Source organism: Nomascus leucogenys, chromosome 2 (genome assembly GCF_006542625.1).
Source record: "Nomascus leucogenys isolate Asia chromosome 2, Asia_NLE_v1, whole genome shotgun sequence".
NCBI classification, from domain to species: domain Eukaryota; kingdom Metazoa; phylum Chordata; class Mammalia; order Primates; family Hylobatidae; genus Nomascus; species Nomascus leucogenys.
In genome coordinates, this window is record NC_044382.1 from 988,521 (window position 1) to 1,013,723 (window position 25,203).

The following is a 25,203-nucleotide window of genomic DNA, read 5'->3' on the forward strand; positions in this document are numbered from 1 at the left end:
TCTTTGTGAGGCCAACTTTTTCTTTCGAGATGGAGTTTTGCTCTTTCGCCCAGGCTGGAGTGCAGTGGCGCTATCTTGGCTCACTGCAACCTCTGCCTTCCAGCTTCAAGCGATTCTCCTGCCTCAGCCTCCTGAGTAGATGGGGTTACAGGCGCCCGCCAACAAGTGCGGCTAATTTTTGTATTTTTAGTAGAGACGGGGTTTCACCATGTTGGCCAGGCTGGTCTCGAACTCCCGACCTCATGATCCACCCGCTTTGGCCTCCCAAAGTGCTGGGATTACAGTGAAGCTGACTTCTGATTATAAAATCGAGAAGTTTCAGCCATATGGTGTGGTTCAAACCTGTAATCCCAACACATTTGAAGGCCGAGGCGGGAGGATCATTTGATTTCGAAACCAGCCTGGGCAACATAGGGAAATGCCTATCTCTACAAAAAATAAAAATAAGCCAGGCGCGGTGGCTCACGCCTGCAATCCCAGCACTTTGGGAGGCCGAGGCAGGCAGATCATGGTCAGGAGATCAAGACCATCTGGCTAACACGGTGAAACCCAGTCTCTATTAAAAATACAAAAAATTAGCCGGGCGTGGTGGCGGGCGCCTGTAGTCCCAGCTACTCGGGAGGCTGAGGCAGGAGAACGGCGTGAATCCGGGAGGCAGAGCTTGCAGTGAGCAGAGATCGCGCCACTGCACTCCAGCCTGGGCAGCAGAGCGAGACTCCATCTCAAAAATAAATAAATAAAAAAAATAAATAAATAGATATAAGGACCAGGCACGGTAGCTCTTACCTGTAATCCCAGCACTTTGGGAGGCGGAGGCAGGTAGATCACGAGGTTAGGAGTTCAAGACCAGCCTGGCCAATATGCTGAAACCCCATCTCTACTAAAAAATACAAAGATTAGCTGGGCATGGTGGCACGTGCCTGTATCCCAGCTACTCTGAGAGTAGGGAGGCTGAGGCAGGAGAATCGCTTGAACCTGGGAGGCAGAGGTTGCAGTGAATGAGACTGTGCCACTGACTCCAGGCTGGGTGACAGAGCAAGACTCTGTCTCAAAATAAAAATAAAAAATAAAAAAACCAGTCAGGTGTGGTGGCACACGCCTGTGGTCTCAGCTACTCAGGAGGCTGAAGCGGGAAAATCGCTGGAGCCTGGGAGGTGGAGGCTGCAGTGAGCCTTGACTGTGCCACTGCACTCCAGTCTGAGCGACAGAGATCCTGCCTCAAAAAATAAATAAATGGCCGGGTGCGGTGGCTCAAGCCTGTAATCCCAGCACTTTGGGAGGCCGAGGCGGGTGGATCACGAGGTCAGGAGATCGAGACCATCCTGGCTAACACAGTGAAACCCCGTGTCTACTAAAAATACAAAAAAATTAGCCGGGCATTGGTGGCGGGCACCTGTAGTCCCAGCTACTCGGGAGACTGAGGCAGGAGAATGGCGTGAACCCAGGAGGCGGAGCTTGCAGTGAGCCGAGACTGCACCACTGCACTCCAGCCTGGGCAACAGAGCAAGATTCCATCTCAAGTAAATAAATAAATGGCCAGGCGCAGTGGCTTACGCCTGTAATCCCAGCACTTTGGGAGGCCGAGACGGGCGGATCACCTGAGGTCGGGAGTTCGAGACCAGCCTGACCAATATGGAGAAACACTGTCTCTACTAAAAAATACAAAAATTAGCCGGACATGGTGGTGCATGCCTGTAATCCCAGCTACTCAGGAGGCTGAGGCAGGAGAATCGCTTGAACCCGGGAGGCGGAGGTTGCAGTGAGCAGGGATTGTGCCACTGCACTCCAGCCTGGCAACCAAGCAAGACTCTGTCTCAAAAATAAATAAATAAGAATAAAAATAACAATAAAATTTAAATGTTTAGCTGTAATGATTTCTGGTCCTATACCCACTTAAAATAATGATTCTATAACATCCCTTCTCTTCCCCTTTAAGATCTCTACTGCTGAGAAAAATTCAAACTCCACAGTTGAGAATTCAAAATATTCCACCTTTCCAGACATCTGTCCCAATAATTCCTTCTATATCTTTTGATGCAACTGGCAGACTAACTGCCATCCTTCAGATAAGCTCCACTCTTCCCTATCTCCAAGCATTTAGTGATACCATTTTCACACTGAAATTCTATCCATAATTCAAGGTTAAGTTAAATGTTACCCCCCTCCTTCCCACCTAGCCTCCACAGTGGGTCTGCCCACAAGCTGTTTTCTCACAAAACCAGAACCATGAGTGCCTTACACAAAGCAAGATTAGACAAAACAATAATGAAGTTTTGCTGAGCATTCTTCAAAGACCATTCTGAAATCATTATTTTCACACATTACAGTGAGAAGAGAACTGAATGAAACTCTACAAATTTCAAAACGGATTAAGAGAAATGAGTTCCAAGCCACGCTTTTGATGGAAAGGGAAGAAGGAAAATAGTGATATGTTAAAAATGGAGCCAGGAGCAGTGGCATATGCCAGTAATCCTAGTTACTCAGCAGGCTGAGGTGGGAGGATTGCTTGAGCCCAGGAGTTCAAGGCCTGCCTGGGCAACAGAGAGACACCCTGTTGCTCAAAAAAATTTTTTTTAATTTTAAAATTGTTTATTTTATTTTATTTTTTTCAGATACAGGGTCTCACTCTGTTGCCCAGGCTGGAGTGTAGTAGCACAACCATGGCTCACTGCAATCTCAACCTCCCCAGGCTCAAGCGATCCTCCCATCTCAGCCTCCCAAGTAGCTGAACTACAGGTGCAGGCCACCACACCCAGCTAATTTTTTTTTTTTGAGACAGAGTCTTGCTCTGTCACTCAGACTGGAGTGCAGTAGTGTGATCTCGGCTCACTGCAACCTCCGCCTCCTGGGTTCAAGTGATTCTCCTGTCTCAGCCTCCTGAGTAGCTGGGACTACAGGTGCATGCCACCGCACCCAGCTAATATTTTGTATTTTTAGTAGAGATGGGGTTTCACTGTGTTAGCCAGGATGGTCTTGATCTCCTGACCTCGTGATCCACCAGCCTCAGCCTCCCAAAGTGCTGGGATTACAGGCATGAGCCACCACGCCTGGCCTTTTTTTTTGTATTTTGTAGAGACAAGGTTTCGCCATGTTGCCCAGGCTGGTCTCGAACTCCTGGATTCAAGCGATTTCCCCACCTTGGCCTCCCGAAGTGGTTGGATTATAGGCGAGAGCCACTGTGCCTACCTCCAAAAAAATTTAATTATATTTAAAAATGGAAAACGAATTACCCAAAGAAAGGAAATTAAATTACAAACATATGCCAAAAAAATAACCTTCTTGTCTGGACATGGTGGCTCATGCCTGTAATCCCAACACTTTGGGAGGCCGAGGCAGGCAGATCACCTGAGGTCAGGAGTTCGAGACCAGCCTGGCCAACATGGTGAAACCCCATCTCTACTAAAAGTATAAAAACTAGCCGGTCATGGTGGCAGGTGCCTGTAGTCCCAGCTACTCAGGAGACTGAGGCAGGAGAATAGCTTGAACCCGGCGGGTGGAGGTTGCAGTAAGCTGAGATGGCACCACTGCACTCCAGCCTGGGTGACAAGAGCGAGAGTGTCTCAAAAAAAAAAAAAAAAAAAAAAAAAGTAACTGTCCTATTTTCCATTATCAAAAAACAAAAAGCCCCAAGCCACTACTCAAAAGACACTCACCCAAAAATTAGTCCCTCTTTGAATACAATCTAAATGTCAATTCATTTATAGGTACATTAAAAACTTTTAGATAATGAACATTTAAATGTCATATAAAGACAATAATTTAATAAATGCTATTTTTTAATACACATACTCTGGAATTTCAAATTACAATTATGACTGAGATGGCAGGCCTACCACATTCTTTAATATATTCGCCTGCTGTTTTTGCCAAGTGTATTATTTGAATTCTACAAATTAAAAATATGTGTCTGTGCCTCTAGTATAAACAAACCCACTTAGCTCCATTAGACTATGGGACTACAGTCACAAGCCTTTCTCACAGCCTCAATTCAGTTAAGGCACTTCTACTCTCACTTCAAACCCAAAATCTGCTGCCTCCCAATGTCATCACATTTGTTTCTTTCTCTTTCTACTCAGATTTCCTTCATATATTGGCCAATTAAAAGTTTACAGATAGAAGTCCTGGCTACTCCGAAGGCTGAGGTAGGAGGATAGGCTAAGCCCAGGAGTTTGAGGCTACAGCATGCTATGATTGCACCTGTGAATAGCCACTGCACTCCAGCCTGGGCAACACAGAAAAACACCATCTCTTAAAAAAAAAAAAAAAAAAAAGTTTACAGATGATAAACCTCATTTAGGAGCTGTCCTTAGTGGCAAATGTCTATCATTAGTCTTTCCTTCTGGAAAATCAAACAAAAAAACAGCAACAACAAAAAGCTTCTGCAAAAGATAACTACTCTTGTCTAACAGGCAAAACTTAAATCGTAACTACCCATTTTGAGACTACTACTATAAATTGCTGATGATACTATCGCAGGTATCTTGGTATTAGAACCCTGTGATAATCTCCCAAAACAAACCATATGAATTGCATAGGAGGAATTTAACAAAGAGAAGCTAGCGAAAAAAAACAAACCAAGGTATCAAAAAGGTCTTACTAGGCCACGGTAGGAGGAGGATCACTTGAGCCCAGGAGTTCAAGACTGGGCAGCACAGGGAGGAGATCCTGTCTCTACGTAAAAATAAAAAATTAGGCTGGGTGTGGTGGCTCACACCTGTAATCCCAGCACCTTGGGAGGCCAAGGCGAGTGGATCACCTGAGGTCAGGAATTACACCAACATGAAGAAACCCCATCTCTACTATATACAAAAAAAAAAAAAATCAGCTGGGCGTGGTGGCATATGCCTGTAATCTCAACTACTTGGGAGGCTGTAATCTCAACTACCTGAACCCACAGGCAGAGGTTGCAATGAGACAAGAATCTGCCATTGCACTCCAGCCTGGGCAACAAGAGCGAAACTCCATCTCAAAAAAACAAAAGCAAAAACAAAAAAAATCAGGGCCAGGTGTAGTGGCTCACAGCTGTAATCCCAGCACTTTGGGAAGCCAAGGCCGGCGGATCATTTGAACCCAGGAGTTCAAGACCAGTAACATGGCAAAACCTGGTCTGTAGAAAAAAATACCAAAATTAACCAGGTGTAGTGGCATGCCCCTGTAGTTCCAGCTACTTGGGAGCCTGAGGCGGGAGGATGGCTTGAGCCCAGGAGGTGGAGGTTGCAGTGAGCCAAGATCGCACCACTGCACTCCAGTCTGGGTGACAGAACCAGACCTGGTCTCAAAATAAAAAAATAAAAATAAAACAAAATAGGCCAGGCGTGGTGGCTCACACCTGTTATCACAGTACTTTGGGAGGCCAATGCAGGTGGATCACGAGGTCAGGGGTTTGAGACCAGCCTGATCAATATGGTGAAACCCGTCTCTACCAAAAACACAAAAATTAGCTGAGCATGGTGGTACGTGCCTGTAGTCTCAGCTACTCGGGAGGCTGAGGCAGGAGAATCGCTTGAACCCAGGAAGCAAGAGTTGCAGCGAGCCAGGATCGTGCCACTGCACTCCAGCCTGGGCGACAGAGCAAGACTCCCTCTCAAAATAAATAAATAAATAATAATAAAATAAATAAATTAATTAAAATGAGATACATTAGCTGGGCATGTTGGCACACACCTGTAGTTCCAGCTACTTCGGAGAATGAGGTGGAAAGATTGCTTGAGCTCTAGAGATTGAGGTTGCAGTGAGCCGTGACGGCACCTGTGCACTCTAGCCTGGGTGACTGTGAGACCTTGCCTTGAAAAAATAAAAATATAAAATAAAAAAACTTTACTAGGCTGGGCGTGGTGACTCACGCCTGTAATCCCAGCACTTTGGGAGGCTGAGGCAGGTGGATCACAAGGTCAGGAGATCGAGACCATCCTGGCCAACACAGTGAAACCCCATCTCTACTAAAAATACAAAAATTAGCTGGTCATGGTGGCAGGCACCTGTAGTCCCAGCCACTCAGGAGGCTGAGGCAGGAGAATCGCTTGAGTCCGGGTAGCAGAAGTTGCAGTGAGCTGAGATCACGCCACTGCACTCCAGCCTGGGTGAGAGAGCGAGACTCCATCTCATACTAAAAAAACAAATTATCATCTTGGTCTTCAACCCTGCCCTTTCTCCTATGCTTACTACCCAGATTTCCAAGCCAAAAATATGAGTATATCCTTGACCCTTCCTCACCTAATCACAGCCTTCATATCCAGTCTCCAACTCTAGCCCATTTTACTTCCTAAATCTCTCATCCACTCTGCCTTAATTCCCTCAGCTCTTACCTGAGCTATTCAACAGTCTCAGACCCATGCTCTTTCTTCCACCACTCTCCCCATCTCTAACCCATCCTAGATACTGTCTGATATGGTCTGGGTCTGTGTTCCTACCCAAATTTCACGTCAAATTGTATCCCCAATGTTGGAGGTGGGGCCTAGCGGGAGGTGACTGGATTATAGGGGTGGCTTTTCCCCTTTGGTGCTGTCTCAGAAAGTGAGTTATCGCAAGATCTGGTTGTTTAAAAGTGTGTAGCATCTCCACCCCAACTTCCTCCAGCTCTGGCCATGTGAAGACTACTTGCTTCCCCTTCACCTTCCTCCATGGTTTTAAGTTTCCTGAGGCCTCCCCAGCCACATTTCCTGCACAGCCTGTGGAACCATGAGCCAATTAAACCCCTTTTCTTCATAAATTACCTAATCTCAGGCATTTCTTTACAGCAGTGCAAGAATGTACTAAATATACTGTCCAAAGTGACAGTCCTAGAAACACAAGTACATCATGTTCCTAAAACTGTATCTTTTGTTTTGTTTTTAAAATGAAGTCTCGCTCTTGTCGCCCAGGCTTGAGTGCAGTGGCATGACCTCGATTCACTGCAACCTCTGCCTCCCGAGTTCAAGTGATTCTCCTGCCTCAGCCTCTAGACTAGCTGGGATTACAGGCACCCACCACCATGCCTGGCTAATGTTTTTGTATTTTTAGTAGAGACAGGGTTTCACCATGTTGGCCAGGCTGGTGTCGAACTCCTGACCTTAGGTGATCTGCCCACCTGGGCATCCCAGTGTGTTGGGATTACAGGCATGAACCACTATACCGGGCCCCTAAAACTGTATCTTGTTCATCTCAATACGCTTGGAAACAGGAAACCCAGGCTCATTTACAAAACAAGTAAGTTGAGTTTGACTTGATCTCTGCATACCTCATTAGTATCATCTTGGATCTCCCTAATTCCCACTTACCCCTCACAAACCTTCATGCCTCAGCAATGCTACGTCTTCTGCCTGAAATGCCCCAGACACCAAAAGGCCCCTAGTCATCCTTCAAATGCCAACTCAGACATTCAACTTTAAAAGGTCCATTACAACCTTCTTCCATATCCCTCCCAAACACAGAAGTTTACTGTTTCCAGCACTGAGCCATGCTAAACCTCGAAAACATGTCTACTGTTGTATTCATTAACCCTGCCTTAGTATTTTTTTATCTCACATTCTGTAACACAGGCTTCTTCCATTTACATATCTTAAATATTTTTATAACTCCAGAGCTTGGCAAATATTCAGGTAATGCTTATATGAATTCAAAGGGAGAAGCCATGATGGTATAAAAGCAAACATTTTGTAAGTGCAAAAGAAGCCTTAAAAGCAGTGCCTATCTTACTAGGAATAAGGAAAACTATTATCTAAAAGGCAAAATCTAGAGAAAACAGAAAGGACTTTAATATCCAAGGGAACTAAGAATACTGGTTCTGGGATAGCCTGAGGTAAGAAGCAAGGGGACAAACTTAAAGGTTAAACTATATAAAATCTATCTTAGTGACACGCTATGGCAAAATAAGAGCAAACGTCAAACAGGTAGGTGTAATGGCAAAAGTGTGTTGGACACCCATCTGCCATGCACTGCACTAGGCATACAGCAGCCAACTATTCTGTGAGCACTCATTACCTGCCAGGTCTATCCAGCACTTTACATGCACTATCTCATTTAACCCTCAGTACTCTTGTAAGCAGACACTATTATAATCCTTATATAAAGAAAGAAGGTCCAGAGAATAAGTAACGTTCCTGAGGTCACAGGGATACTAAATGGCACAACTGTTATTTTCACCCAAGTCTGATTCAAGTTTGTACTTTCAACTACTATGCAATAATTTACCTGTGTGACCTCGACCATTTCCTGGCTTGAAATGATGGGCTTACAATCATCTTTAATGCCTCAATTTCATCACTTATAAATTGGTGGTATCTATGTCACAATTTTGGAGTGAGGATTAAATGAGATACATGTAAAGCAGCAGAGCCCATTGCACCACTGGCATTCAATATTATTTTTTTTCTTCAGTGGTTATGAACCCCTAAATCTTTGAGTTTCTATAGTTTCCATAAAACTAAAAAAAAAAATGACAGTTCTTTAGTCTATAAATTATAGTTTTCATTGTCATAATCTTAGATTAACAAAGGAAACTACTGGTCTAAAACACGGCAGTTAGCTTCATCAAACATTGTTTTATGATGCTGAAGTGTTTACTTAACAACAATACATAACCTTACAGAAGAAAAATATTTGCCTCCCAAAAGGATGAGTGCAATACAATTTTTGATTTAACTTAGTCAAGTCGTATCTTCATCTCTGTTTGGTCTTTAATTAGGAGAGATTACTAACAGATCTATCTCCCTATAATCAAAATCTGCCTAGTAAAACTACATACAACCACTCAATGTACCTAGAGAATCACCAGTAATACTCTGGATTTGGATATACAGAGCCACTGGCTAATTTATTAAGTTTCTACGTGTTTGTAGCAATAACTTGGAAAGAAAATGACCATGTCTAATGATTTCCTCTTTGCTATTTTACACTTAAAACCGCATCAAATATTTAACCAAAGTTTGGGCAATGGAGCACAACATAAGCGCAAACCTAGCATAGGGCATATGAAAGCAAATCTTATTCTTCTAGTAACTGAAGGCTGAAAATTGTAATACTATGAGTTTACATCAGATAATCTCTACTGCTAATGAGGAAGAGTTCCTTTCATTGTTTTTGAAATCACATAAAATTCCACAGGCAAAACAATTTTGTGTGACCAAATAAAAATGCAATCATTTCAACCAACAGATCAGGGGAACGTTTGGAAAACATACATGCAATATATATTATAAATTTATTTCCTAAATTTTGGACTTAAGGAAACAAAGCTGGTGACTAACACATGTGCCTACCTGCTCTCGACCCTGTCTCCTCTTTATTACCCTTCTTTCCTTCTCTTCTAGTTTAAATTTTTCCAAATAGTAGTCTATATAACCTTCTTCATCTTAACCTCCCATTTGCTCCTCCGCCCAATCTACTATCTGACTTATATATGCCCTGGTCTCATAAAAATTTTCCCTGCATTAATTCCCCCACCGGCCAAATCCTATCAACCCATTTCCAGATCTCATCCCACCCTAAACCTGGGCACAATGATCACTACTGAAAACTCCTTCTTTCTTGGCACTATGATCTCTCTTGGCATCTGTAGCATTACTCTCTCCTGTTCTGCCCTTGTCTCTTTAACCATTTCAATCCTGTCCAAAACGAAGTATTAGCTGTTCCTTAGGGTTCCCTTAGTCCTCTCCTCTTGTGGTCCATAAGTTTCACACTTGCCTATGTGCATACTTTCATTCCCTTCAGCAGGTTCCGTAATTCTTAAGTGATTCTTAAATGGGGATCTTACCTCTGTCAAAAGGGTGAAAAACATTTGTTCACATACTCTTCCTAAGTAATCCCCTTACTTCCAATGCCACCTATACAATGACCAAATCTATCAAACCCCCAACCACTCACTGGTCCAGACATCTGTTAGACATATCCACCTAAGTATCCAGGAGGTATGTCAAACTTAACAGGATCGAAAATCAAACTATTCTACTTTCCTTGTCCAAATCTGTTCTTCTATTTCCCAAGTTAAATTATACCAACAGTTCTCCAAGCTAAACAAGTTCTGAATCATACTCAACTCTTTCCTATTTTTATAGCTCATGGCTAGTCTGTCCCTAATTCTGGTATCCTGTGCTTTTCTATCCCCTATGCTGATGTATTTGAGCTCTCACAGGACGTAAATGAACTCTAACTCCTTTAATCCAGCTTCTACATTTTCATTATGTGCCTCCTGAAAAAGTATGTTACATGAACCATTTGCTTACCCATATCCACCTAAACTCTCACTGGATTTCTATCATATACAGGAAATCCCAACACTTTATGAAAAACCCTACAACTATTCGCAAGCTGTTTCTGACCACTCTTCCTGTCCCTCTCATCCCTGTGCCTTATGCTCCACAGCCCATGTTGTTCCCAATATGCTCTTCCTTCTCCCTGTTCTACTCAACCTAACAAATCCCTCTTCGTCCTTTAAAACCCAGCTTAAAGACCTCTGAGATGACTCTCTGGGTTTTCCAAGCAGAACGACTTTCTCCTTCCTTAGCATACCCAAAATGCTTTGTGCTTTCTTAATTATTGTATAACCCGGTGAGTATTCTATTGGTTCATCTGTCTTTCTCCACAACACTATAAACCTACTTGGGACAAAAGACTACAAGCCCCACACAGGTAGCATGGTACCTGACACATAGGTTGTTCGACAAGTATTTTTGAAACTGAATTATAGTACTATTTAAAAATAGTATTAAACAAGTATAATCAACTATAAAACCTGTTTTGAAAACATGAATTTGAACTAGCCGGGCGTGATGGCAGGTGCCTGTAGTCCCAGCTACTCAGAAGGCTGAGGCAGGAGAATGGCGTGAACCCAGGAGGTGGAGCTTGCAGTGAGCCTAGATGGCGCCACTGCACTCCAGCCTGGGCCACAGAGCGAGACCCTGTCTCAAAAAAAAAGAAAAGAAAAGAAAAGAAAAAGAAAACTTGAATTCGGCCAGGTGCAGTGACTCACACCTGTAATCCTAGCACTTTGGGAAGCCAACGTGGGAGGACTAATTGAGCCTAGAGGTGTGAGACCAAACTGAGCAATGTAGAGAGACCTCATCTCTACTAACAATAAGAAAAATCAGCCAGGTGTGATGGCACACACCTGTGATACCAGGTACTCAGGAGGCTCGCGTGAACCTGGGTGGTCAAGGCTGCAGCAAGTCATCATCACTCCAGCCTGGGTGACACAGAGTGAGACCCTGTCAAGAAAGAAAAGGAAAAGAAAAAAAAAGGAAAAGGTGACTTTGTTCCAGTGTGATTGATACACAAATTAGAAAACAATTTGAGCACAATCCATATTTCCTGTTTATGTACTATTCTGTCACATAAACACTAGATGAAGGGAGAAAGCCTGCACCCAGTCAAACTGAACTGTGTAGAAATACATGAAACACACTTCAAACACCTACCAGCTAAGTCAGTTCACTGTGTTAAGAACCACACCTATTAGCTTCTGGTGTTACAACCTTCCATCCGATTATAGGTAATTCTTCTACCACTTTGCAGTAACTCACCAACAGCAACCTTTCTGACATCCCTTTCCACAAGCAAACCAGGGCTTCTTCAAGGCAAAATGCCACATGTATTACAATATCTATATATTTCTTAACCAACATGTGTAAAACTGTTCTATCATTTTTACCAGGTTCCTTTTTTAAATGTGTCACTGATAAAGCTTTAGAGTGTTGTACCCCAACCCCATTTGTAAGTCATTTCTACTGCACAATTCTGCAAAGCAGTGATTTTTAGGAACCTGTATGTTGCTTTACAGCAGAATTGACTGTATAAATTAACAGTTGTATGAGTTCTTAGACCTTAAGCTAGTCTCACTATTCTAATTCCAATAATTTACTAGAGAGAAAACTGCCTTCCCCCCAAAATTTCACAAAATGTTTACAACCCATATCCTAGCAAACCATCAGGATACTGGTAACTTTTTAAGCTTGGTGAGTTTGATTTCAAGTGGACATACGGTTGAATTTTCCAGCTTAAGGTCTATAGCCTGCCCAAGCCTAACTAAGAGGGTAAGTATTCTCAACACCTGAACTTTCATGAGTACCATTTTATGCCTTTCATTGTTTTGACTTTTAACTTCTTCCAAAACATACTGACACTTTGATTTTAAATGACCCTGTATTATAGAGCAACTGGGCACAGCCCTAAAGTCCCTTAAGGGACCACAGACCCAGGAGACACCATATCCAAGTTAAAAATAGATCCAGGCCGGGCACGGTGGCTCACGCCTGTACTCCCAACACTTTGGGAGGCCAAGGCGGGCAGATCACTTGAGGTCAGGAGTTTGAAGCCAGCCTGGCCAACATGATGAAACCCTGCCTCTACTAAAAATACAAAAAAATTAGTTGGCATGGTGGCAGGAGCCTGTAATCCCAGCTACTCCGGAGGCTGAAGCAGGAGAATGGCTTGAACCCAGGAGGCGGAGGTTGCAGTGGGCCGAGATCGCGCCACTGCACTCCAAGTGAGCCTTCATCTCAAAAAAAAAAAAAAAAAAAAAGAAAAAAACAGATTCAAAGTCACTAACTCCATACTATCTCAAATATATACTTGTAGGGCCTCCACTCTATTCTCCACAGGGATGCCAAAGTGATCTCTGAATCACCTTGCTCCTCTGCTAAAAATATTTTGGCTCTCTCTTCTGCTGTAAGATAAAGGTATAAACTTCACTTTTAGCTTAGCAAGCATGGTCCTTCAAAATCTAGACCAGACACACCTTTGCAGGCTCATCTCGAGTCATTCCCACTGTTCCAGTAACACCTTATCACTAGCCTTACCCTAACACTTGACACCTCAGTGCACCCACAGTTCCTTCTGTTTGACATGACTCCCTCTCCCCAGTTTGGCAAATTCCTATTCAGCGTTATTTTCCATAAACTGCCCCCACACCCTCCACAAGTTTAATTATTCTCTATTGTGTTCTCCCACAGCCCTCTGTGCACCTATTAAGCCTATACGCTACGAGAAGGCAAAATCAGAGTATTTGTCTTTGAATTCTCAGTGTTAAAACACTATGGCCAGTACATACCTTAACATGTAACTTAAGTTACCAAGAAAATATAAATGGATGAAGGAGGTGAAGACCAGAGAAGGGTAAAGTGGAGACAGCCTAAATGAGTCCCCATCTTGGATCAAATAACCCCCCACCTCGCTAATTACTTATTCAAGTACCAAAATACAGTGCATTCCATTATACTCTAATGCACCCCAGCTATGCATACAGTATATGTTCACAGTTTATTCAGCATTTTTTTTTTTGAGACGGAGTTTCACTCTTTTTGCCCAGGCTGGAGTGCAATGGCATGCTCTCGGCTCACTGCAGGCTCTGCCTCCCAGGTTCAAGCGATTCTCCTGCCTCAGTCTCCCGAGTAGCTGGGATTACAGGCATGTGCCACCACGCCCGGCTAATATTGTATTTTTAGTAGAGACAGGGTTTCTCCATGTTGGTCAGGCTGGTCTCGAACTCCTAACCTCAGGTGATCCTCCCGCCATGGCCTCCCAAAGTGCTGAGATTAAAGGCATGAGCCACCGCGCCCAGTCTCAGCAATTCTTAATTTCACATACACAGGGTTTTATTAATCACACTTTGTTATAAAATGACTGTATGAGTAATGGGTATAAAGATATCTACATATCCAACTCTTTGGTTTTCCCAGTAAAACATACATTTTTAGCTGAGCCTATTAGGACTTTTCCAAAGTAGTAAATGCTTTCAAGCAGAGCTTCCCAAACCAGTGGACCTTGCGTATGGGAATGGGTTCTAACTGTGCTGAACACATGGATCCCTCACCCCTAGTGGCCCGAATACAGCTGTGGGCTGCCTTAACCATTTATTCCAATATGTCTTACATATATTATCCTTTTCTGTTGCACTATGAAAAGGGTCTATGCTTTAAAGAATATAAGAAGGCAAATATAGGTACTGGAATGTCTAAGCATTAACCAAAATGCATATTTTTTTTTTTTTTTTTTTTTTGAGATGGACTTTCACTCTTGTCGCCCAGGGTGGAGTGCAGTGGCGTGATCCGGGCTCACTGCAATCTCTGCCTCCCAGGTTCAAGCAATTCTCCCACCTCAGCCTACTGAATAGCTGGGATTACAGGCATGCGCCACCACACCTGGCTAATTTTGTATTTTTAGTAGAGACAGAGTTTCACCATATTGGCCACGCTGGTCTCGAACTCCTGACCTCAGGTGATCCGCCCATCTCAGCCTCCGAAAGTGCTGGGATTACAGGTGTGAGTCACCGCGCCTGGCATAAAATGCATACTTTTAAACTACAGGTACAGTGGGCAAATTCCTACAATGCCTTCACACATTTGTAGTTAGGACCAAGTTCTATAAACCAACCTTATGTCTGCTCAAAAGTTAAGTTTGAAATTTCCCAGTAATTGTAGTTTTACTTTGCCAACAACATTTAAGAAGCCTGAAAATACCTACAAATTGAACAGGCATCAAAAGGAGCCGCTTGGGCTGCATCACCACTATCAAGACACTATGGAAATTATCTAATGACTGACTTTCAGAGAAAACCTTCAGTCTCACAAGAAAATCTGTTTTTTGTCACCATTTTTAAAAACTGATCAAGACAAGGTTTCACTAAGTTGTGACAGTTATCACAGACTTTATATATGTTATTTTACATTTTTCTAAGACAGGGTTTTGCTGGTCTCAAACACCTGGGCTGAAGCCATTCTCCTTCCTCAGCCTCCCAAAGTGCTGGGATTACACGGTGAGCCACCTGCCTGGCAATTACATAATGTTTTTTGATCATTTCATTAAGCATCTCGTTCACCTACTGAGAAGTGACCTGAAATAACTTCTAACCATTAAAATACCCTCTACCCTCCCAAAAGAACCTCTAGCAACTAGGTCACACACTCATGTGCTCTCACACGCACACAAACCCGGTCCTTTCCCTCGTAACTACAGTATCATGGGCAAGTCACCTCCACCTAGAAAGGTCTGTTTTCTCATTAGCAGCTGTTCACATATTTTGTTTAAAGCAAAATACCCGGAGTAGATCACAGATCTAAAGACATTAAGCAATTTTTGTTCTAAATTTTACTCTAAAAGTCATCACATTCTAAAGACTGCGATGGCCAGGCATGTTGGCTCATGCCTGTAATTGCAGCACTTTGGGAGGCCAAGGAAGGAAGATCGCTTGAGCCCTGGAGTTGGAGACCAGCCAGGGCAACAAAGCAAGACTCTACAAAAAATTAAAAAATTAGCCGTGGTGGTGTCTGCCGGTAGTCCTAGCTAGTCAGGAGGATGAGGCAGAAGGATCGCTTGAACCCAGGAGGCGAAGGCTGCAGTGAGCCGAGAACTGTGCCACTGCACTCCAGCCTGGGTGACAGAATGAGATCCTGTCTCAAAAACGATAAATAAATTAAATAAAGACTGTGATAAATGTCTTCACAGCAATTCCCCAAAAATGCCTTTACGCCCTTTTGATCAATGGCCCACGTCCACTCCTACAGTCTACAAATCTGTTCTGGAGTGGTAAATTCTAGCATATTGTAAAAAATACAAAGTGCTACTACACACCATTTTATTTTTCAGTTATTGATATTCACTCTCTTCCTCTTCAAAGTTAAATTCCCAGATACAAGTAGGCAAGAAGATTCAGCACTAACAATGAGACAATCCACCTGGAAAACAGGTAAGTATGGGAACTCAAATTCAAGCAGATTAACTAAAACACGTCAGCTTAACACAGTAACAACAAATCCAAGGAGGTCAAGCGAGATGACCATTCACCATGTTGTCAATGGCAATAACAGTTAAAAACAGAAGGCCAGAGGTGTTGGCTAGCAGGCTCTTCGGGGAAGGTGAAGGAGGTAAAGAGTCAAAGGAAGTTTCCAAAGAAAACGATTAGTGTTGAAAAACAAAAAGGAGGGATGCAATTTGGGTTACCAGAGAAAACTTCCTCTAGAAACCAGTACAATCTCCGAATCCTTCGCAATGCTATAAAATAAGTATCTTCACTGCATAAGTGCTTCTTTAACCTGTAATCCATCCCGTCCTCTCCCTCAAAATCTGCGTTAAACTGAATTTTAAAAACACTTTAGGAGAGGGGATAAGCAGTCGGTTTCCCGCTTGACATTAACTGCGGCCACGGAGTGCGAAGTTCCACACTCCACACAGCGCGCCACCCACAGACTCGCTCCTCAAAAGTTGCCACCCATCTTGGCCACGAGTCCCGGGACACGGACTCGCCTCCTCCGGTGACGGCAGCCGGGACCGGCCGGGATCCGGGAGCCCAGCGCCGGCCCCCTCCCCTCTGCGCGCCGCCGCCGCCGCCGTCAATCAACGCCCCCTTCCCAGGGACTCGGCCCGGGGGCGCGGCCCGGGGCGGGGCGGGATCGCGGCGCGTCGAGGGGGCCCCCAACAGCAGCCAGCATGCGGAGCAGCGGGACCGCTGCCCACGAAACCAAAGTTGCCCGCGACCTAGCCCGGCCGACGGGGGCGGTCCGTGCGCGGCCAGAGAGAGGAGCGGCGCCCCGACCGGGCCTCCGGCCTGCCTCGCTCACCTCTCGGGGTGCGCCGCCTTCCTCCGCCGCTGCCGCCTCCTCCTCCCTGTGAGTGCAGCGGGGTCTGACCTGTGGAACCACCATACCAGTCCCGCCCGCTGCTGCAGCGCCGCCACCGCCGCCGCTCCTCTGCCGCCTTAGTCGCTGCTCTTTGTTCCCCCTCCAAGAGCCACTGCTTCAGCTGCCCGCCTCAGCCGCCCCGACGGGCCGCCACTACGCCCTCCCGCCCTCTCGGCCCCCGGCCTCGCCCTCCTCGCTGCGCCCGCCGCTGCCTTCGCCTCCGCGCCGCCGTCGCCGCCGCCACCGACGCCGACGCCTCCTCCTCCGCGCCCCCCTCGTTTTCATTGAAAGCAAACAAGCATCATGGCGGCGGCCGCCGTCCCTCAGCCAGCGAGCGCCCGGACCGCCGCCGGCACTCCAACATCCCGGCCGCTCATTGGCCGCCGTCGCCGGGCACAACCATCCGGCCTTCGGCGCGGGGGTCGCTCCGGCCGAGGCCCCGCCCCCTCACCCCCGCGCTGGGGAGCGGTGGCGCGGTCCGGCGCGCTGCGGGCCCTGCCTCCCTGCCTGCCGCTCGCCCTCCTTCTTTCCATCCATCCATCGTCTCTTTCTGTTCCCGCTCTCCTCGCTCCTTTCCTGCCTTGGCACTTCTGTTTTCTCCTCTCCTTAGCGCTCCTCCATTTTTCATCTACTTTTTCCGCCTCAGGTTGTCCACTTTTTTTTTTTTTTTTTTTTGAGACGGAGTCTCGCTCTGTCGCCCAGGCTGGAGTGCAGTGGCGCGACCTCGGCTCACTGCAAGCTCCGCCTCCTGGGTTCACGCCATTCTCCTGCCTCAGCCTCCCGAGTAGCTGGGACTACAGGCGCCCGCCACCACGCCCGGCTAATTTTTTGTATTTTTTAGTATAGACGGGGTTTCACCGTGTTAGCCAGGATGGTCTCGATCTCCTGACCTCGAGATCAGTCCGCCTCGGCCTCCCAGAGTGCTGGAATTATAGGCGTGAGCCACCGCGCCCCGCCGGGTTGTCCACTTTTATCTCCTCTTTTCCTTGATCCTCCTCCGCTTTTTTTCTCCTCTTCGTTCTCCTTAAGCCTTCGCCTGTCAATCACGTCGAAACACAGGTATTTGACCGGAGCCAGTATCTTGATCTGCCTAAAGGACAAGACATTCAATCGTGAACAGTCGAATATTATTCCTTCCTCAATTACACAGAAAAAGAGTAAGTTAACATACCGCTTCAGTCCATTGATGGCAATTCATTCCAGTACATTAATGGACAGTTTTGGTGCTGGGGTCCTAGCCTGGGTAACGGACAGCAGCTGCCGTGCTCCAAGATCAAAAGCTGTTCAGGGCAAACTGGTGATTGAAGGTGAGTAGAGAAATGACTGGGCTGATTCGTGATGCTTACATCAGGAAATATTAGTTGACTGATGGTCAGGGCACAGAAATGAATCAGACCCCACCCAGCCCTGAGTAAGCTCACAGTCTAGGGGCAAGAATAACACCCAACACACTTAATATTGGAGGTATATTCGTCGGGCGCGGTGGCTCACGCCTGTAATCCCAGCACTTTGGGAGGCCCAGGAGGGGGCAGATCACTTGAGGTCGGGAGTTGGAAAACAGCCTGACCAACATGGCGAAACCCCGTCCCTACTAAAAAGACAAAAAATTAGCCGGGTCTGGTGGCTTGCGCCTGTAATCCCAGCTACTCGGGAGGCTGAGGCAGGCAGGAGAATCGCTTGAACCTGGGAGGCAGAGTTTGTGGTGAGCCGAGATCGCACCATTGCACTCAGGCCTGGGCAACAAGAGCGAAACCCTGTCTCAAAAAAAAAAAAGAATAAGAATTCGAGGTATATACTGAAGGGTATGGCGTGAAGGAAAAGGAATAGCTGCCTGCCCACCTATGTGGCAAACTAGGATAGGCTGTTAACTGCTTCCTGGAAAATCAACCCTGAAGAAATGAGAGTGAGACAGGTTCCAGGAACTAACAGTAGCAACAAACCAAGGCTTCTGATTCAGCCAAGGCTGTTGAGAGCTGGGGATGTGGGAAATGGGTTGCTGTTGCCTGGGGTGGAGGAGACATGGCTGGAAGGGCAAGGAAAGGATGAGGGACAAAAGCTGTTGAGAGGTCAAGATGATCCCTCTCTCCCCAGCACGGCCTTGGGATGGTCATTGCTTGGCACTGCCATGACATCAGTAGTGACAGCCCAGGCCTCTAGGGCCATAGGACACTGGGCAAAGACAGGGCAGTGCAGAAGCCCAGGAGTCAGGAAGAACACATGCGGACCAGCAAGCTGCCTGTGGCCATCCCTCCACAACCTCCTCCTGTGCAGCAGGGAGTCGTGCAGCCCTGTGCTGTACAGAGCATCCCAGGCTGAGGGGCCAATGGGACAGACACCCTGCAGGGCCTCTCCTCCATGTGTGGGTGCCCTGGCCGCCTGTGCTCCAGCCTGGGTGCCTTTTTGTAATTTGTATGGCCAGAGGCAGCTACCCTCAGCCCGGTGTGGGGACTCACGCCTGTAATCCCAGCACTTTGGGAGGCGGAGGCGGGCAGATGACTTGAGGCCAGGAGTTTGAGACCAGCCTGGCCAACATGGTGAAACCCCGTCTCTACTAAAAATATGAAAATTAGCTGGGTGTGGTGGTGCACACCTGTAATCCCAGCTACTCAGGAGGCTGAGGCAGGAGAATCGCTTGAACCCGGGAGGCGGAGGTTGCAGTGAGCCGAGATCGTGCCATTGTACTCCAGCCTGGGCAACAAGAGCAAAACTCCGCCTCAAAAAAAAAAAAGGAAGAAAGGCCTGTAGGGCATTTTGGAGTTCTTTGAGGCTGCCCTTGCTGTCACAGACTCTGAGGCCTAGAGGGCAGAATGGTTTCAGGGGATGGCCCAGTATTGAGAGGTGGGGCCTTTAAGAGGTGATTGGGCCACAGGGACTCTCCCAGGCTGGCAGATCGCTTGAGCTCAGGAGGTTGAGACCAGCCTGAGCAACATAGCAAAACCCCATCTCTACAAAAAATACAAAAAATGGGCCGGGTTTTGGTAGATATTGCCAAATGGCTCTTTGAAAAGGCTGTACCAGTTTATATTTCCACCAACACTGTGTGAAAGTCTGTTTCCTTTTTTCAGGTCAACTAAAACTCTGTCTCCGACTCTGTTTCTGTCTGTCTCTTACACATACATGAATCAAAGTCTAAGGGAAATAAGTATTTGAATTTCACAGTATGTATATATGAAGGTAAATAATTCCTCAAAGCTTCTCTGACAATGTTCTCAAGGTTAGGTTACCCTATTTTCTTTAACTGAGGTAAAATTCAGCCCACATGAATGAATGAATTCATTCATGGATTGATTAATGGGTTATCATGGGAGAGGAACTGGTGGCTTTGTAGGAAGACAGAACTGAGCTAGCACCTTCGCACACCCAGCCGTGTTGCTGTGTGATGCCTTGTGCTGCTTTGGGACTGCAGGGAGTCCCCACCAGATGTGGCCCCTTGACCTTGGACTTCTCAGCCTCCAGAACTGTAAGAAATAAATTCCTGGCCGGGCGCAGTGGCTCAGGCCTGTAATCCCACCACTTTGGGAGGGCGAGGCAGGCGGATCACGAGGTCAAGAGATCAAGACCATCCTGGCTAACACGGTGAAACCCCATCTCTACTAAAAATACAAAAAATTAGCCGGGCATGGTGGCGGGCACCTGTAGTCCCAGCTACTCGGGAGGCTGAGGCAGGAGAGTGGCGTGAACCTGGGAGGTGGAGCTAGCAGTGAAAGAAGTCCAGATACAGGCAGCCTTTAGGGCTAGTTGACTTATGGCTTAATACGGGTGTGTAAAAGGCCTAGAAACCGGACAAATTTGTTTTTAAACAGCATGTTAAGCACATTTCAGATAATATGCTCTGTATGTCTTTCTTCAACTACTAGACACTGTTTCAGATGAATTAACCTCTAAATTTAAACCAGTGGGTCCGATTGTCAATCGGGGGGAAAAAAAGAACCAAACAAAGCTCTAGGCTGTTTAGACAGTCTGCATTGTATTGATTGTACTCCCCCTAGGAGTTTCTGATGGTTGGATGTGTGGTGTGAGAAGCAGGGGGCACTGGGGCACCACCAAGCTTGGGCCTGAGCGGCTGGAGGGTGGGTCTGTTTGGTTGCAGCGCCTGGCCAGGGTGGAGTTCCAGGAAGATGCCACAAGATGCCACCGCCTGCTGGCAGATTAATCACTGATACTCCCCTGGGAGAAAAACATTTTGAGTTGCCCTGCTGCTGCTGCTTATGGGATATCATGTATTGGCCTGAGAGCAGCAGGCTGACCTAGGACAGGATTCTTTTTTTTTTTTTTTTTTTTTTGAGATAGAGTCTCGCTCTGTCACTCAGGCTGGAGTGCAGTGGCATAGTCTCAGCTCACTGCAAGCTCCGCCTTCCGGGTTCACGCCATTCTGCCTCAGCCTTCCAAGTAGCTAAGACTGCAGGCGCCCGCCACTAATTTTTTGTATTTTTAGTAGAGAGGTTTGACCGTGTTAGCCAGGATGATCTCGATCTCCTGACCTCGTGATCCACCTACCTCGGCCTCCTCCTAAAGTGCTGGGATTACAGGCGTGAGCCACGGTGCCCGGCCTTTTTTGTTTGTTTTTTTTTTCTTATTATTTATTTATTTTAGATGGAGTTTTGCTCTGTTGCCCAGGCTGGAGTGCAGTGGTGCAATCTCAGCTCACTGCAACCTCTGCTGCCTGGGTTCAAGCGATTCTCCCGCCTCAGCCGCCCAAGTAGCTGGGATTACAGGCACGTGCAGATAATTTTTTATATTTTTAGTAGAGACAGGGTTTTGCCATGTTGGCCAGGCTGGTCTTGAACTCCTGACCTCAGATGATTTGCCCGCCTTGGCCTCCCAAAGTCCTGGGATTACAGGTGTGCACCACCACACCCAACCTGGACAGGCATTTATTATGGATATTACCCTTGGAAAGTTTAGGGCACGGTGACTTTTGTTCCTTCCAGGTTAACACAAGGCTTTTTAAGTTTCCAAGAACTGACCTGACTGTCCCCAGGATGCCACAACATGCCAGCTGAGGAGTGGCGTTTGTCTCCAGGATACCCAAAGGAGTATTGTGCACTGAACTGGTAGCCCCACATCTGCTCCCCTGCCTCTGCAGGCAGTGGGTTAGTCTAGAACCCCCGTGCGGGGTCCCCAAGAGGAATATCAGCAGAGCTGAAGGCAAAAATCCGAAGAGATGCAGAGAATGTGGGTCCTCCCAGAGATAGAGGAGGCCACAGGCTTTTATCTAGGAGCCCCGGGACAGGATTCCCAGGTTTCTTCATGCATAGCTTGGTTCATAGGCCACTGTCTGGATTTATTAGGACTCATTCAGTTTCTACAGAAGAAACTGATTTAAAGTGATTTAAACAGAAATGGGAATTTATTGGCTCAGGGTAATGCTAGCTGCTCTAATAAACAGATACAAACAACATCTGTGGGTTGCCACACTCTCAGTTTATTTCTTGGCTAGCTATCCATTGAGGCGTTCCGATTCAGCAGGTGACTTCCCCCATGTGATTCAGGGACCCAGGTCCCTTCCTCTTATGGTCCTGTAATCCCCTAGGGCAGGGATTCTTACTCTGGGGTCTGTGGACCACCAAGGAATCTGTGGATAGAATTCAGGCAAAGGGACCTGTGAACTCAATTGAGTAGAAATTTAGCACTGTCATTTTGGGTATAGGTAACAGATCCCAGCGGGGTAAGCAATCCCTATGACCACCACCAGTAGAAGCCCCAGCCAGATACTTTCGTACCCTATCACAGTTGTGGGAAGATCTCCCCACCCCCAGTTCCTTTTCTTGAGATGAAATTCACATGATATAAAATGAACCATTTTAAAGTATACAATTCAGTACTATTTAGTACAATGACAATGGCGTGCAACCACCACCTCTCTCTAGCTCTAAAACATTTTCATCACCCTAAAAAGTGTTGGGGTATCCTGAAATACGGGCCAGGTGCGGTGGCTCACGCCTGAAATCCCAGCACTTTGGGAGGCCGAGGCGGGCGGATCACCTGAGGTCAGGAGATCGAGACCGTCCTGGCCAACATGGGGAAACCCTGTCTCTATCAAAAATACAAAAATTAGCTGGGTGTGGTGGCAGATGCCTGTAATCCCAGCTACTCTGGAGGCTGAGGCAGGAGGTTGAACCCATGAGGCGGAGATTGCAGTGAGCCAAGATCGTGCCACTGCACTGCCTGGCGACAGTGGGAGATTCCATCTCAAAAAAAAAAAAAAATCATTTTCAGTCATTTACTACTTAAATGTGAGAAATATTAGATCTACCAAAAGATTTTATTATTTAATATGGTATTATATGCACAAATATTGTTATAATACTTGAAATAGTTTGGTAACTGTATTTCAATGTAACTAGTTCCCTTTGTCATGCTATGTATTTTACTTTATGTTTTTAAAATCATTATTCTGAGTAGAGGTCCGTGGGCTTCATCAGACTTCCAGGAGGTGTCATGGCATTAAAAAAAAAAAAAAAAACATGGGGAACCCCTGCCCCAGGCTTCGGAGCCCCTCTGTATCCATCTGGTAAAGAGGGAAGAGAGAATAAGGAAGCTCAAGTGCGGCCGGGCACGGTGGCTCACGCCTGTCATCCCAGCACTTTGGGAGGCCGAGGCGGGCAGATCACCTGAGGTCGGCAGTTCAAGACCAGCCTGGCCAACATGGCGAAACCCCGTCTCTACTAAAAATATAAAAATTAGCCGGGCATGGTCGGGTGTGGTGGCTCACGCCTGTCATCCCAGCACTTTGGGGGGCCAAGGCAGGCAGATGACGAGGTCAGGAGATCAAGACCATCTTGGCTAACATGGTGAAACTCCATCTCAACTAAATTTACAAAAAAATTAGCTGGGCGTGGTGGCGGGCACCTGTAGTCCCAACTACTAGGCAGGCTGAGGCAGGAGAATGGCGTGAACCCGGAAGGCAGAGCTTGCAGTGAGCGAGATCGTGCCACTGCACTCCAGCCTGGGCAATAGGGTGAGACCACGTCTCAAAAAAAAAAAAAAAAAAAAAAAAAAAGCCGAAGTGCTTCCTAACCAGCTCAGCCCGAAATCACCCACATCACTTCATCTCCCAGCCCATTTGCAAGAACCAGTCATACCTCCCCACCAAAAGCAAAGAAGATTTGGGAAGATTTCCACAAGCCTGGAAATCACTTGCTCAATTCTCTCTGAGCACCTGCTTCCGGCAATAAATCTGTACAGTGGAAGAGAGGGCATGAATTCTGTTGAACAAACATTTCTGACACAGTCCAAATATCTGATGGCCAGATATCCACATTCACACCTTCCAAGGAGTAGAACCTACTCCCCATACCCAAGGGAGGCTGCACCTATTGCTGCCTCCACCTCCTGAGCCTGTCTTCCATCCTGCTGCCTGGAGCGGGGAGTTTGCATCTGGGACCATGAGAATGAGGGCCATGAGGTCAGAGTAAGAATGGGAGCTGCAGGAAGGCTGGTGGGGTCCCAAGCATCTTGTGAAGCAGAGACAGCACAGTAGCTGTAGGTTGATGTCACCAGAATCAAGTGGTGGATGTGTGACAGAAGACAAGGTTGACGCTCTGCCATGCAGAGACTGAGAACTTGCTGGCCAAAAGTGGGCTGAGGGCGTTGGCTTCCAAACCAAGCGGATTATTTCAAAAATGGCCTCAGATTCGTTAAATTGTGAAACTGGATAACAAGCAGAACCCAAAAGCAACTAAGTAAAGGACTCGAGTCTTAACGTTTAAACGCTGTGTCCAGACAAGACCTTGGCAATGAGTGCTTTTTTTTTTTGTTGAGTCGGAGTTTCGCTCTTGTTACCCAGGCTGGAGTGCAATGGTGCGATCTCGGCTCACCACAACCTCCGCCTCCCGGGTTCAAGCGATTCTCCTGCCTCAGCCTCCTGAGTAGCTGGGATTACAGGCATGCACCACCACACCCAGCTAATTTTGTATTTTTAGTAGAGACAGAGTTTCTCCATGTTGGTTAGGCTGGTCTCGAACTCCCGACCTCAGGTGATTCACCCGCCTCAGCCTCCCAAAGTGCTGGGATTACAGGCATGAGCCACTGTACCCAGCCAGCCATGACTACTTTCACATGGAACTAATAGGCTGAGAACAGACTGGATGCCTACTAGGTTTGGGAGGGAAAGGTATTGCCAAAGAAACCATAAATATGGCCTGCAATTACATAATTATTTAACCGCAAAGGCAACGCCCAACTCCCTAAATCTACACCAGTAGGAAGCAGGTGCTGAAATTCCCAAGTCCAATGTGACCATGGAAGAAAATAAACCTCTAGAAAGCAGGGACAAGATCATTTTCAGTCAATGGGCAAAGGGTTCCCAGATGGGCTCACCTGTAACTCACTACCTCCAGAGCAGAGGGACTGCAGAGGGAAGGAAAAGCAGATGGGCAGGGAACAGCCACCACTGTGATTCTACCGTCCTCCCACCTTCTGAATTATGTTGCTTATTTGTTTGTTTGCTGCAGTTGTTCTATTCGTAATGTGAATCATATATTGTGTGTGCTGGAAGCAGGTGATAGTCTTTTAGTTCATAGGCTCTGGACCACAGAAGCCACATGGGATGTAGGCCTTTGGGTGACCCTCTTGGAGAAAGTATGAGAATGGGATAATATATGAAAAAAGGGTG

General features: G+C 46.4%; 1 protein-coding gene across 1 annotated transcript in view; it reads right to left on the reverse strand.

The window, feature by feature from the left end:
* Positions 1-16,946, reverse strand: part of CNOT6 (CCR4-NOT transcription complex subunit 6) — a 91,133-nt gene extending 74,187 nt beyond the window's left edge. Inside the window, exon 1 of the mRNA XM_030824179.1 lies at positions 16,527-16,946. The gene's annotated coding sequence lies outside the window, so the exon portion shown is untranslated. The remainder of the gene's footprint in view (positions 1-16,526) is intronic.
* Positions 16,947-25,203: the final 8,257 nt, after the last annotated feature.